Source organism: Sus scrofa, chromosome 14, assembly GCF_000003025.6.
Source record: "Sus scrofa isolate TJ Tabasco breed Duroc chromosome 14, Sscrofa11.1, whole genome shotgun sequence".
Taxonomy (NCBI): Eukaryota; Metazoa; Chordata; class Mammalia; order Artiodactyla; family Suidae; genus Sus; species Sus scrofa.
In genome coordinates, this window is record NC_010456.5 from 105,460,716 (window position 1) to 105,475,251 (window position 14,536).

Genomic DNA, 14,536 nt, shown 5'->3' on the forward strand with positions numbered 1-14,536 from the left:
CTAAAGGAACTTAAATCTGGTTTTCTCCATTTTCTGGCCAATTCTCTTTAGTTTCTTCCCTCTTAACCTTTTATGCCATGGGCCCTTTTGGCAATTTGGTGATGCCTTTGGGCTGAGAAGAACAGGTTTTAAATGCATCAAATAAAATACAGAGGATTATAGGAGTTCCCGACATGGCTCAGTGGTTAACAAACCTGACTAGTATCCATGAGGACAGGGGTTCAATCCCTGGCCTTGCTCAGTGAGTTGGGGATCCGGCATTGCTGTGGGCTGTGGTGTAGGTTGAAGATGTGGCTCAGATCCCACATTGCTGTGGCTGTGGCGTAGGCTGGCAGCTGCAGCTCTGGTTCAGCCCCTAGCCTGGGAACTCCCACATGCCGCATGTGCAGCCCTGAAAAGACAAAAAAAAAAACCAAAAAAACAAAAAACAAAAAACGAACAAACAAACAAAAAAGCCAAAGGATTATAACAGACACAGGTTATGTGGACATACATTTACTAAGTTTTTTGTTTTATTTTTTTTTTGTCTTTTTGGCATTTCTTGGGCCGCTCTCGCAGCATATGGAGGTTCCCAGGCTAGGGGTCGAATCGGAGGTGTAGCCGCTGGCCTACGCCAGAGCCATAGCAATGCGGGATCTGAGCCGCGTCTGCAACCCATACCACAGCTCACTGCAACGCCAGATCCTTAACCCACTGAGCAAGGCCAGGGATCAAACCTGCAACCTCATGGTTTCTAGTCGGATTCGTCAACCACTGCACCATGACGGGAACTCTTACTAAGATATTTTTGAAAGGGGGCTATAACAGGGTGCTTCTTTATCAGCCCACTAAATAATGACATCTAGGGATGTGATAACTACCATAATTTCAAAGTAGTAATGAACTTTAGTAGGGAGTGATTTGCCTGGGGTTTTCCCAGTTTTAGAACTTAAGTCCCACGTTCTGGGAGGCCCCTTAGATTTGGTCACCCTAATTATAAGTACTATTTTAGGGACTTCCCGTCGTGGCTCATTGGTAACGAACCCGACTAGTAACCATGAGGTTGCGGGTTCAATCCCTGGCCTCGTTCAGTGGATTAAGGATCCAGTGTTGCTGTGAGCTGTGTTGTAGGTCCCAGACATGGTTCAGATCCCACGTTGCTGTGGCTGTGGCATAGGCCAGTGGCTACAGCTCCAATTAGACCCCTAGCCTGGGAACCTCCATATGCCTTGGGTGTGGCCCTAAAAAGACAAAAGACAAAAAAAAAAAAAAGTACTATTTTAGGGTTTCTTCCATGATTATGATATATGGAAATACCTTTGATTTCTATTGATGATAAGACCACAGGTCCTGCTTGTACTTTTGAGTTTTGTTGCCTTTATTCATAATTGAAGGAAATGCTAAATTTCTCTCAGTGGTTAATAAAAGCATTTTTTTTTCATCCAAATTTTTGGGTTCTCCATCCACAGTTCCCCCTCTTTAAGTTTAGATTTCTGTTCCATAAATAAATATATTTGGCTGCCCACCCTGGGCCTGATCTTGTGTCTGAAGCCAGCATCATGTGTCCTCTGGGTTTCTTCCTTTCCTGGATAAATAGCCCTGCTTCCTTCACCTGAATTTCATGGAGAAACTGTTTCTATAACTCTTACATTCCATTCTTCACAATTCTTTAAAACTTGGACCTATAAATAAATACCCAGCCTAGAACATCCCTTTAATTGATACATGGCTAGAGTATTTTTATTTTCTTCATCATTGTAAACCATGTGAGCTAATATTTTATGTGTGCTAGACATTGGGCTAAGCAACTTACATCCTTGATTTCATGCAGTCATCTCGACTGCTTTCTGATATTGCTCTGATTATTAACCCCTTGCATTGCTACGAAAATAGAGTCTTAAGGAGGTTCTGTGCCTTGCCCAGAGTCACTTAGCTAGTAAGTGGTTTAACTAGGATTGTAAAACAGGCAACTCACACTCTTAGCTTCTCAAAATCTGGAAAGCTCTAAAATTTAGATTAAACTTCTAAAGGAACGAAAATAATTCTGTTCTTTTCAGTGTCTGTGGATTGAGTAGCCCTACTCACTGATGCTTCTGGTATCTCAGACTTGGCTGTGTTCACTACGATGGTCCTAACCTTGGTTAACACGTTAGAATCAGTGTCCAGGTCCCATCCCAGACCCTCTGAGTCAGAATCACTAGGGTAGGTCACAACATGAATATTTTTTCAGGGTTTCCCCTGGTAATTATATGATTCTGTGGAGTTGAGAACCACTGACCAGGAGCTTAAACTGAGCTCTTTACTTTTTGGTCAGGACATTTCAAGAGTATTTGCTCTGCCCTAAATTCCATGACCCACCTCTCAGGAGTGTCAGGGGTGCCCTAGGAACCTGCCTGAAAAGTGACAGCCTGAAGCTCTTTCTTTCTGTATAGTTGACAGGCTGTTCAACCCAGCAAGTATCAGAGGATTTGGTTTTGAATCTTCACCTGATTCCCCATGAGACCTGAGTCGGGAGGTGGTGTCAGCTATCCACATGCTCCCCAGCACTTCTGACAGAATTTTGTCCACAAAGGGAGAAATAAGCTTGTTCTGCATGTGTGTCCAGCCTGCACTGTGATGACTTGTCCAACACTCACCATGAAACTGCTGCTGACAGCAACAGGCCATCCCACTTAAAAATGCGTTGATTTTAAAAATCCATATACACTTGACCTTGAACATTAAAAACCCAGCAGAAATTTAAATATAGTCAAGTAAATGGAAGTAGACGGCCTGAAACTATTATCAGAGTTCCCCATACACTCATACAGACATGAGGGTCGTGAATCTAATGTCAATTTTAGAAGGATTTTTGGCATGCCTGTACTTATTTCTCCAGTTTTGGGAGACCTGCCACTTCTGAGAATGTTCACGGGTCCCTAACTCAAACCTGCCCCTATTCTGCTGGTCACAAGCCTTGGCATGGGTAATTTCCAATGAAAAGAACCAAAGAGATGATGCAAGTCAGCTCCTCCCTGCTTCTAGTCTCTGGAGGCTGGGAGAGGTTACTACACCTCCCACAGAGTGAACCCTGGGAACTTCTCTCTCCGTCTCTCTGTCTGGCCTTCCAGGAAACTGTGGGCATTTTTATTAACCCTTAAGATGAAGCCAGAGGATGGGCCAGTTATCCTTCTGTCCTATCTTAAAGATGATTTCTGAAAGGAAGAGACCTTTTTGAACATTGAAACACGACAGAAATGAGTCAGCATTTTCTAAAGTACGGTATTGTCTCTACATCTCATTCTTTAATTTAGGGGTTGGTGGAAATCCTTCTCAAGAGTTGCGCAGGTGAATTATATCTCCTTTCCTTGTAAGGAAGCTTTTATAAATTGCTTTCTCCACCAAAAAATGCAGACCTCCAATGCAATGATCCTGTTCCTGTTCTCTGATTATTTCACATGTCCATCCTGGCTCTTCAGTAAGATTATAAATTTATCAAGGGCATGAAATAGCCCTACCTCTTTTTACACTGTCTGTAATGAATGCACGATACCGAGTATTGAGAAAACAGAGCAGAGCAATGCTTAGAAACATGGTGTCTGGAGTCACTTGGCCTGAATTGAAATTGTGACTTTGACTCCATCATCATCTACTGGCCATGTGACCTTGGGCAAGTTGTTTAACCTCCTTTCCCTAATTGCCTTAAAGGTAAACTGGGAATAATGGTCCTTGGTAGATTCAATTCAATGCTACCATAAAGTCCTCAGTTCACAGTGCCTGGAAGGGAGTGAGAGCTACACTCCTCCCCCAGGACCATTTACCACATGCTCTGTTAAGAGCATGTCCCCACCTTCTTCTCTTTGGCTTCACACACAGAGACATTTGCAGTTGCATGAATTTGAATATTTGCTCCTCTATCTATGATGTGGTAGCTTGCTCAATCCTTCCCACACATTTAGAGAATATGTTATTTGTCCAATTAGTTCCTTTGCTTCACTTTAAGCATCTTTTTCTTGTCTGCTTTTGTCAAAATGACCCAATTAATCTATGTTTGCACAGCTGTGCAGAGCAGAATAGCTTTGAATGGGAGACGTTAATGAGGATTAATGCTGGCTGGCTGACTAACCGTATTGGTATCCTCCTCCTCCTGACTGTAAAAAATTAAAACCTACCCCTTATCCAGTTACATCAATACTCCCTTGTCTGCTGTCGATTTATTGACTCAACAAGACAGCATATTTTGGCAAGTGGCTAAAGTCTCCAGGTTAAAGGTCGATTAAGGGTACTTTTACTTTTAAAAAATTCTCTCCTTGCCTGAATTTTAGGGAGATTAAGTACCTGTAGTTATTCTGAATACGGAGTACAAGAGGTTCCTACTTCTGCAGGAGTCACCCATGTAACCTGAGCTCTGCATGCACTGAATGATAGAACATGTAGAAAGTGAGGGTAACAAGGCAGACAGCCCACCAGGTCCTGTTTTATTGCTTCATTTATTTCCCTGCCTTGATCCACAAGACAATTTACCATGCAAGAATATGTATAGCAAAATAGAAAAAAAAATGAATTTTTACTTTTTAGAAGTCACACTAGAATATCTACATTAAAGAGGAAAATCAAAACCAGGCTTCTACCTGCTGCACTTCCATCCTTCTAAAATGTGTCTTTGTTCTTTACCTTTTGTTCTACTCTCTAGCAGAGAAAATTAAACTTGAGGCAATGAAAAATATTTGAGTGTTTAATATAAATATCTTTGTTGGTATGTATGTCCTTGATTCTTTATTTTCTCTGTTATGTGTAAAGGGAACAACCGATAATAAATTCATCTTCTAAGCTGTACTTTATAGATGGTCAAATATCCATTGAGCCCTAATGTCCAGTGTTGTAATAGATGGCTGCTGAAATAGCAACATGTCTTATTTTCCAGTCTGGAAATTTAGTCTCCCTGCAACTTGGGTACAGTTTGGACCTTGAAATAATTAAAATTTCACAGGGTGCACAGGCTGAGCTGAAAGCCTGTGTTTGGGGATATGCCAGGCCTCCTCTTCCATTACTAAGGGTTATGTGGGGTTCATGACATGGGTACAGGACGATGCTGGCCCCTTCCTGCTGAGCACATTAGAAGGGAATCCAGCTCCTGGGCTGTCCCTGCACAGTTTAGTCACGTCTAGTGCATCAGTGGAAAATGTGACGGGCTGTGAGAGGCCAGCTTTGTGGGTAACTTTCCCTTATTAGCTGCACTGGGGCAGTGTAGAATGAATTTACTTGGACATTTCTGTAGTTACACCAGCCCATTGGCTGGAATTTGGCAAAAATAAATGGGATTAAAGCTACTAACTCTGGACCCTAGTTTAAGGTGAATGTATTCATGGCCACTGTTATTCTTCTTCTTTTTTTTTTTTTTGCCTTTTAGGGCCGCACCCATGGCATATGGAGGTTCCCAGGCTAGGAGTCAAATTGGAACTGTAGCCGCTGGCCTACACCATTGCCACAGCAATGCCAGATCTGAGTTGTGTCTGCAACCTACACCATAGCTCAAGACAACACTGGATCCTAAACCTACCAAGTGAGGCCACAGATTGAACCTGCATCCTCATGAATACTAGTCAGATTCGTTTTTACTGAGCCATGACGGGAACTCCACCACTGTTATTCTGATTGTAGCTTTTTAAAAAAAATATTTTTTTTATTAAAGTATAGTTGATTTATAATGTTGCGCCAATTTTTAAATATTCTTTTCCATCATGGTCTATCCCAAGAGATTGGATATAGTTCCTTGTGTTGTACAGTAGGACCTTGTTGTTTATTCATTCTAAATGTAATAGTTTATATCTACTAACCCCAGACTCCCAGTCCATCCCTCTCCTCCTTGGTGACCACAAGTCTGTTGTTTATGTCTGTGAGTCTGTTTCTGTTTTGTAGATAGGTTCATTTGTGCCCTATTTTAGATTCCATAAGGCTATCAGTTGATTTCTCTACAGAAACACTGCAGGCCAGAAGGGAGTGGCAAGATATATTCAAAGTTCTAAAAGGGAAAAACTTGCAACCTAGAATACTCTACACAACAAGATTATCATTTAAAATAGAAGAAATAAGGAATTTCTCAGAAAAGCAAAAACTAAAAGAATACAGCAATACTAAACCTATCCTAAAAGAAATATTGAAAGGTCTCCTCTAAATAGGAAAGAAGTAAGAAGATAGAGGATGGAGGAAGTCACAGTTGGAAAGTAATCACTTCAATAAGTCAGTATACAGATCTCATGGTAGCTTTGGGACAGACATGGTCAGCATTAGGATTTTTTTTTCCCTTTTCCCCAGATGTCCTGCATAATGGAAATTAGCAGCTAGAGACGCCTGCTCCATCCCTGGAAATGGGCCATGGTTAGAATGTGACCTGAAAAGAATCAGAACCTGTGGGCAAAAATAAGAGCATCATATGAAGGCCTGATATAACCCACACCATGCCTTTTTACATAGGAGGGACTCAAGCTGCCCATAGAATGACCTTCCCATAGTCATGAGCAATGAAGTGTCCCTCCCCCCACCCAGTCCCCCTGGGTGCTGACCTAAGTACAACAGCCCCCTCAGGGCTTGTAGGCCTCTTGGAGTGATTCAGATTCCACATGCAGGGATTGAAGCATCATTGGCAATGGAGTGGAGGTAGTGACTATTCCGCAACCCATCCATGACCAGACTGACTCCTGGCTAAGCCAGGGCCCTTCCTGAAAAGCTGTTCTCAGACAATAATGCTGAGGTCATTTTCTGACCCTGTCCAGTAGTTTTTGGTTGTTTTTTTTTTTTTTTTTCTCTTTTTTGGTTCTAGCAGGTGACCTGGATGCATTCAGAGCCTCAGATTGGACATGAATTTTGCAGAACTTAGTTATCCAAATCCCTGGCCCCAATACTTGGCCCTTGAATGATAATTCCTTCACTCTCACTTAGGCCATCACCCCTCAAGCCTTTAGAAAGAGCTCAGTGGAAAACCACCTCAGCATTCAGCAACACAAAGACACAGTGATCTTCAGGAAGAGCCCTCCTGTGAAACCCAAAAGCAGATCTCCTTGGAGGGAAGAAGAAATATTTGGATTTTTTAAATTTTTAAAATCACTTTATTTAGGTAGAATTCACATACCCGATAGTTTACCTATTTGAAGTATATAATCCAGTGATTTAGGATATATTCACAGATATGTGCAATCATCACCACAATGTTAGAACGTTTTTATCACCTCAAAAAATACCCTTTAGCTATCACCCTTCATTCTCTCCATCTCTACCCCCGCCCCAATCCTAAGCATCTGCTAATCTACTTTCCATGTTTATAGATTTCCCTATTCTGGACTTTTATATGAATGGACTCATATAGTATGTGGTCTTTTGTGATTGGCTTCTTTCACTCAGTGTAATATTTTCAAGGTTCATATAAATTGTAGCATGTATCAGTACTTTGTTACTTTTTACTGCTGAATAATATTCTACTGTATAAATATAAACATTTTCTTTATCCATTCATCAGTTGTTGGACATTGAGGCTTTTTTAAAACTTCGTTGGATATTATGAATAATGCTGCTATGAATTTTTATGTACAGTTTTTTCAGTGGACATGTTTTTCTTTTGGGTATATATCTAAAAATGGAACTGCTAGGTTATGTAATTATGTATAACTTTTTGTGGAACTGCCACACTATTTCTAAAGCGGCTGCAGCTTTTTATATTCTCACCAGCAATGTGCAAAGGTTCTAATTCCTTTACATTGTGACAGTCATTTCTTAGTGTCTATCTTTTTGCTTATAGCTATTCTAGTGGGTAAGAACTGATAGCTCATTGTAGTTTTGACTTGCATTTTCCTGATGGCTAATGATGCTGACATCTTTTCATGTTGACCATTTGTGTAACTATGGAGAAATGCCTATTCGAATCCTTTGCCCATTTTTAAGTTTTTGTTTTATTTTATTTATTTATTTTTTTGTCTTTTAGGGCCTCACCCATGGCATATGGAGGTTCCCAGCATAGGGGTTGAATCAGAGCTATAACCGCTGGCCTACACCAGAGCCACAACAACGTAGGATCTGAGCCACGTCTGCGACCTACACCACAGCTCATGGCAACACCAGATCCTTAACCCACTAAGCGAGGCCAGGGATCGAACCCATGTCCTCATGGATGCTAGTTGGGTTCGTTAACCACTGAGCCATGATAGGAACTCCTAAATTTTTGTTTTAAAGTATTGAGTTCTTTATATATTCTAGATATGTCTATTATGAGATGCATGAATTACAATATGTATTTGGATATAAGTGTATGTATAGATATAATGAATGAAAGTTAAAGAGTGGCACTGAAGGTTTATAGTTTTAATGTAAATGAAACTTGTTAAACCTTTTCCTTGGATATTGATTTCATCTTAGTCTTTCTCATGCTACCCCATCAGCAACAACTCAACTTTCAAGTAAACCTTTCTTTCTTCTTTTTCCCCACAGTTCTCTCCAAACTCCAGTCTGCATAGTTTCGCCCTCCTCTTCTGCCTAATCCTTTTTTTATTATCATGCATTAAGTCATTTTTCTTATTATCCACATTCTCCCCAGGGCAGTGTCTGGGAATAGGATTGTTACCTGCAAACTTGTGCATCACAAGGAAGGCATCCAAAGCAGAGATGGTTGAGCAGGAAGTCGCCAGATCATAGTAACGTACCTCCATGCTTGGGTCCAGCAGGACCAGACTTGGGGTGAGACAAGCAGGTGCCTATGGTACAAATTTTAAGGAGGCAGGTGCTAGCTCTCTACTTATTTGTGAATGCCCCCTTAAATTTTGAGCCATAGGCAACTTTCTTGTCTCACCCAGTCCCAGCTCTGGGTATAAAGGTCTAAGAGAATCTGTGGTTTAGAAATGCATATTCTCTTCATAGTTCAGGAATGGCTTGCCTAAACCCTTATATAGCTTAATATAGTTATCCTTAAAGTCTAAGCTAAGAACGGTTCCTCATTTTTAAAGTGTTCAAAAAAAAATCACAAAAAGAAGAATATTTTATGATGTGAAAATTATAAGAAATTCAAATTTTACTGTTCACCAGTGAAAGTTATTGGGACATAGTCACACCTATTCCTTTATGTACTGTTTATAGCTGATTTCTCCCTGTAACAGCACAGTTGAGTAGCTGCAATCCAGACTGTATAGCCTGCAGAGATTAAGAAATTTTGTATCTGGTCCTTTGTAGCAAAAAATGTGCCTTCCCCTGGCTTAGAACAACCCTCTGTACCTGATTAATTCCTACCCCTCCTTCCTTCCTCAGCCCAGATTTCACAGCCTCTCTGTGCTCTTTGCTGCCAGTCCCCTCCCCCTACCATGTATCCCAGTCCAGAAAGTCTCTGAGAGTCAGTGCTCAATACATATTTCTTGAATGACTTCCTGAATTATAAATGAATATAGGCGGTTTCCACCCACTTTTGATGTCTTCTCTCCTTCCCCAGGCTCAGTTCAAGCCTGTCAGCTGTCCTTCCCCTGACCCTCAGCATTTGGAACCAGTTCCTTTGTGCAATACCTAGGACAGAATCAGAATTTTCCATTGATATTCAGTAGGACCATTTGCAGTCCTGTGAACCCAGAGATCCATGCTGATCACTGCTGCAGACTTGGCCTAAGAGACAAAGGAGGGACATGTTTGGATCTACTTGTTCCTGCCCCCATTCCCCCCAATTTCAACTAGCTGTAAAAACCCTTGGGAAAGTTGCCAAAGTTTTAAGTTTATAAGGGAACACCTGAGACTGTTGTGATCCATCGTCAGCCAGGGAGGAAAGAGAGCCCCCTGTCTTTCCTGTCCCAGGAAAGGGAGCTCTGTCCCTGCCCTTCGCAAGCCCTAGTCCATACAGACAGATTTCCATCATGGACCGGAGGGAATCTAGTTCTGTCTTGCAGTCAGGGATGGGGATGGCATATACTGCATTTGTTAGTTGGGGAGATCATTTAAAAACCCAAGTATGAGGGGTTCCTGTTGTGGCTCAGGGGTAACGAACCTGACTAGTATCCATGAGGACGTGGGTTCAATCCCTGTCCCCTCGCTCAGTGGGTTAAGGATCCGGCATTGGCATGAGCTGTAGTGTAGGTCACAGACTTGGCTTGGATCCCGTGTGGCTGTGGCTGTGGTGCAGGCGAGCTGCTACAGCTCCAATTTGACCCCTAGCCTGGGAACCTCCATGTGCTGCGGGTGCAGCCATAAAAAGACAAAAAAAAAAAAAAAAAAAAAAAAAAAAAGCGAAGGCTTAAGTACCAATTCCAGCTCTACTATTAACTGGTTGTATGACCTTAGGTGAGTCACTTTAGGGCCTGGGATTTTAGTTCCTTTGGGTATAAAGGAAAATGAGGATAGATGTATATTCATTGCCTGCTGTATGTCAGACACTGTATATATAATTTGCATATATTAACTTAATGTGTTCTCTTAACTCTAAAAGCCCCAGAAGTCTGTGACTTCCTGATTTAAGTCCTAACCCTGGATTTTGGGGTGAGGGAATATTCTCCCTCCTCCAGCGGTTTGATTTGTAGAGAATCTTATCACTCTAAGACTTGGAGGAGTGGAAGAACTGAGGACATATGCTCCCTCAGCACTGGCTAAGCTCTGAAGTGCCTGGAGCAGTAAAACAGCAAGCACCTAGTGGGCTCTCAAACGGTGCCAGGCCCTTTACTGCCAGATGTCTTTGCTCTTTTCCCTCTTTTCATTCTATGAGGCTGATATTGGGAACATCCTCATTTCGGGCTCATGATAAGTAATGGGACCAAGCTCACACAGCATCAGGACTTGAACCGAGGTCTGGTGACCTCCAAAGCCCACGCTCATAACAGTTCCTCAGAAGTTCCCCTGGAAGATTCTGATGTAACTCACCCCAGTAACTTGGCAGAGGTTCTACTCTCTTATTAAATGTGCAAATGTTGCACTGGATGAGTCCTCGAGCTGTTTCTTTCTTCAGATGTGAGCTGGGTGTGACCCTTGGATGAAACAAGAGACCTGGGGAACAATACCAATTCTTAATGTGAGGGGCGTGTTGGCTATTGAAATGGCTAAGATTTATTTTTATGACTCAGCCTGTAAGAGAGAGGAAACCAAGCCCGAAGGTTTGAGTTTTTACTGAATTGTTGTAATTTAGAAGGACATTTTAAAGGTTTTATAAGTAAGCAAGAACAAAGTCCAAAGCAAACTGCACACATCTGACTCAGAATCTATAGCTTATTCATGATCACGCCGAAATGACCAAAACTGGTGGGAACATAATGCAGTGTTTTTCCATTTTAAAGTTTTCTCTGATCCTACAAAGATTCTGACCAACAGATCCGAGTATGAAAAACATTACTCAGTAACATTTATTTCCATAGTCACAGTATTAAAATGAAGTTTTCACCTACTTCACAAGGTGGGGAGGCTGGAGGAAAAAAAAATGAGCTGGTTGTGTATTCAAGTGCTTGGCCAACATCATAAAATTTCCTCATAATTATGATTTTTCTTACTCCATGCTCTGAGGATTCAGAGTGAGGAACCTGGGGGAAAAGAGACTCAAAAATACTGCAGAGGCAGCAAAACAAAACCAGAATCAGCTATATCCTTTCAGAAGTGCTATAAGCATTGAGTGGAACCTGTTTATCGAAATCGTCCTTTGGATTCCCTTTCATGATGCCAGTCTAGTTTTAATAACTTAATTTTCAACTTGAGAATAGGTAACTTTTATTATGACCATCTAGTTGATCTTATCCCTATGTTTTAGTAGAGTAAGGAATCACTTTTTTCAGTAGACCATATTGAGTAGCTTAGCTTCAGAAAGATTTAGCACCAAATTATAAATGGTGACACTTTAATAGTGAGTGTGGATGTGTCTCGAGAGCCAGCATGTGGGAGTTTGGCAGTTGGAAAGCCCCATGGCTTCAGTTTTTCCAGATTGTGTACCCTTCCATCAAATAGTCATTTCTTAGCCTTGAAAAACTCTCTTCTAGAACAAGGGAAAAAGTTCACTTGAGTCCTAAATTGGTGAATCCAAAACTTGTTTAGTAGCAAATGCATTAGTTTTTTTTCTTTAATGAGACCAAGAAAATGGTCTCAGGCCCTAGATGGACCAGCCAGTTCTCCTTTTGATGGCCACAAACTAAATATGTGCGTTGTAGTTTTGATGTGACTGGCATGAGTGATATTTTGTGAGGGTAATGCTGTTATTGTAGCAACCATATTTTCCAAATAAAAAGTTGGGAACTTTTTATTGAGAAGAGAGAGGGGTAGAATATTTGAAATTGAAACTGACCCAGTAAATCCAGAATGATTGGAGTTTGTAGCTGTGGATCACAATTTAAAGGAAAAAGATGGTGAGTGAACTACGTGCAGATCTAATTTGTTGCTAGAAAAATCAGGAGCCTCAAAATGAGTGACTTGATAATGGTGACAAAGAATTGTCCACGTGTAAAGACCCCATTGACTTTAGAAGCCCAGAATGGGATCCAGCAAACTTTTTCCCCCATTTTTTTTTCTTCTGCATTTTGGCAAGTATTCGGTAGCTACCAGCTTTAGAAGTGTCGAAGTAATTAAATAGATTTGTTTTAAACATCAGGGCATGCTCAGCTAAATAAGAGATGCCCCTTTCTAAGGAATCACCTGGAAAGGCTCTCTCTCTTTTCTGTTCATGCTGCCAATATGCAAAATGTCTTAATCCTTTGAGTTTGGGTTCAGATTTTCAAAATAGTCCATTCAAGCATCCTGGCCAGTGGTGCTTTGGTTCATTATTGATGGGCGATCATAAAGGATAGGACGGGTTTTATTGAGGGGCTTATAAACTCTCCTGGAGGTGAAAGGAGGTATCTTGACATTTTTTTTTTTTTTTTAAGGGCCGCACCCACAGCATATGGAAGTTCCCAGGCTACAGGTCAAATTGGAGCTGTAGCTTCCGGCCTATACCACAGCCACAGCAAGGCCAGATCCTTAACCCAGTGAGCGAGGCCAGGGGTCGAACCCACGTCCTCATGGATATTAGTCAGATTCATTACTGCTGAGCCACCATGGAAACTCCTGGACATGCTTTAAACAAAGGTAAAATTACAAGTCCTGCATGTAAAATAACTTGAATGCAAACTTGGCCATTGCTTCACGATCTTTCTCACTCCTTTGCTTCAGCATTGATGGATAGTTCAGAGGCACCTACAAACTCATAATGCACTTTAGTTTGGACCTAGCCTCAGGAACACCAGGCTCATGCCAGAGGGCAGATTGAAATTCGGCCCCATCTCCTTCACCCCTCTTGGCTAGGTGCCCTTGTACAGTGCACAACCCTCTTAAGAATGTATGTGGCCATCCTGGGTAGTAGCCAGTGGACAAAAATCAACAGAGCCATTGAAGCCTAAAGCTTTAATTGTTTTGCTCTTGGATTCATATATTATGTGCTCAGCACAGTGGAATCCATTGAGTTCCAATGATTTAAAATATAAACAAATTAAACTAGTCCAGCATGAATGCTTTTCTAGGTGAATATTAAAAAAGTATTTGGTAACTTTTTGAACTGCGAAATTCTTGAGCTAGAAGCCTCATCTTCTATAATTTTATTCAGCTCCTCATTTTATGGCTAAAGTAGCCAAGACCCTAAGCTGGTGAAGTTACTTGGCCAGGTTCACGTAGCTAATGATGGAAGACACAGACCAGAATCTGAATCTCAGAAGACTCTGTCTCATCATCTCTAAAGTAGGATAAAAACACATGCTATGGCCTAATGCCTTTAGGGTTCCTGGGATGCATAGCTTCTTAGTACACCTACCTCTACCGTGGTGGGATGGTGGAGGCAGGTATGCCCATACTGCCTTTCATTTATTCCACTCTTTTCCCAGATTGTAAATAACCTTGGTTGGTATGTAGTTTATTAGGTTTTTCCTGTGTTCTCTGGTCCTTTCCAGTTTGGTGCTTATCCTCTCTTCAGTTCTTTAAGACGCTGGCTCATCTTGTTGCAATAACATTGTCAGTTCTTTAAGTACTCAGAGATGCCCTTTGAGTTTGAATGTAGCCAAGTTTTGTGAGTTCATTTCTCCCTTTAGTCCAGTTTCTTTCCATCCTTCACTTGGCAGGTAGCTCTCTCTGGTTAATGACTGTAAGTTCTTCAAAGCATCCAGAGCAGCCGTGGGATCCCTCCCAGTCTCTCAGGAGGATATTTCCCCTTGTTCTTTTTCTCTTATTTATGGGAAGCAGAGCCAAATGTGAGACACTGAGCCTAGCCGGAGGGGCCAGACCTGGCCCAGGAAGAGCCAGTATGGCCTGAGCTGCAAGAAATCCAGCCAGGAATCCCAGGCTCATAAAGCATTAGCCCTGGAAGGGCCTTAGAGACCATCAAGTCCAACTCTTCATTTTACAGAGAAGGAAACTGAGAGTCAAAAGAGAGGCAGTGGCCTTGCCCAAGTCTGGTCAAGCATCAGTGTCAGAGCCAGGCATAGAACCTGGGTTGCTTTCAAGCCAATTCTCTTCCTCTGTGCCAGATGCCAAACACTATTTCTGACCCAAAGGTCTGGGGCCAAACTGATTGTATTAGGAAAGTTAAGTTATTGAAGGCTTAAGGCTCCAGAGTGGTTAA

General features: G+C 41.6%; 1 protein-coding gene across 5 annotated transcripts in view; it reads left to right on the forward strand.

Annotated features, from left to right (window-relative positions):
- Positions 1–14,536, forward strand: part of PLCE1 (phospholipase C epsilon 1) — a 342,109-nt gene that overhangs the window by 38,088 nt on the left and 289,485 nt on the right. The window lies entirely within an intron of this gene.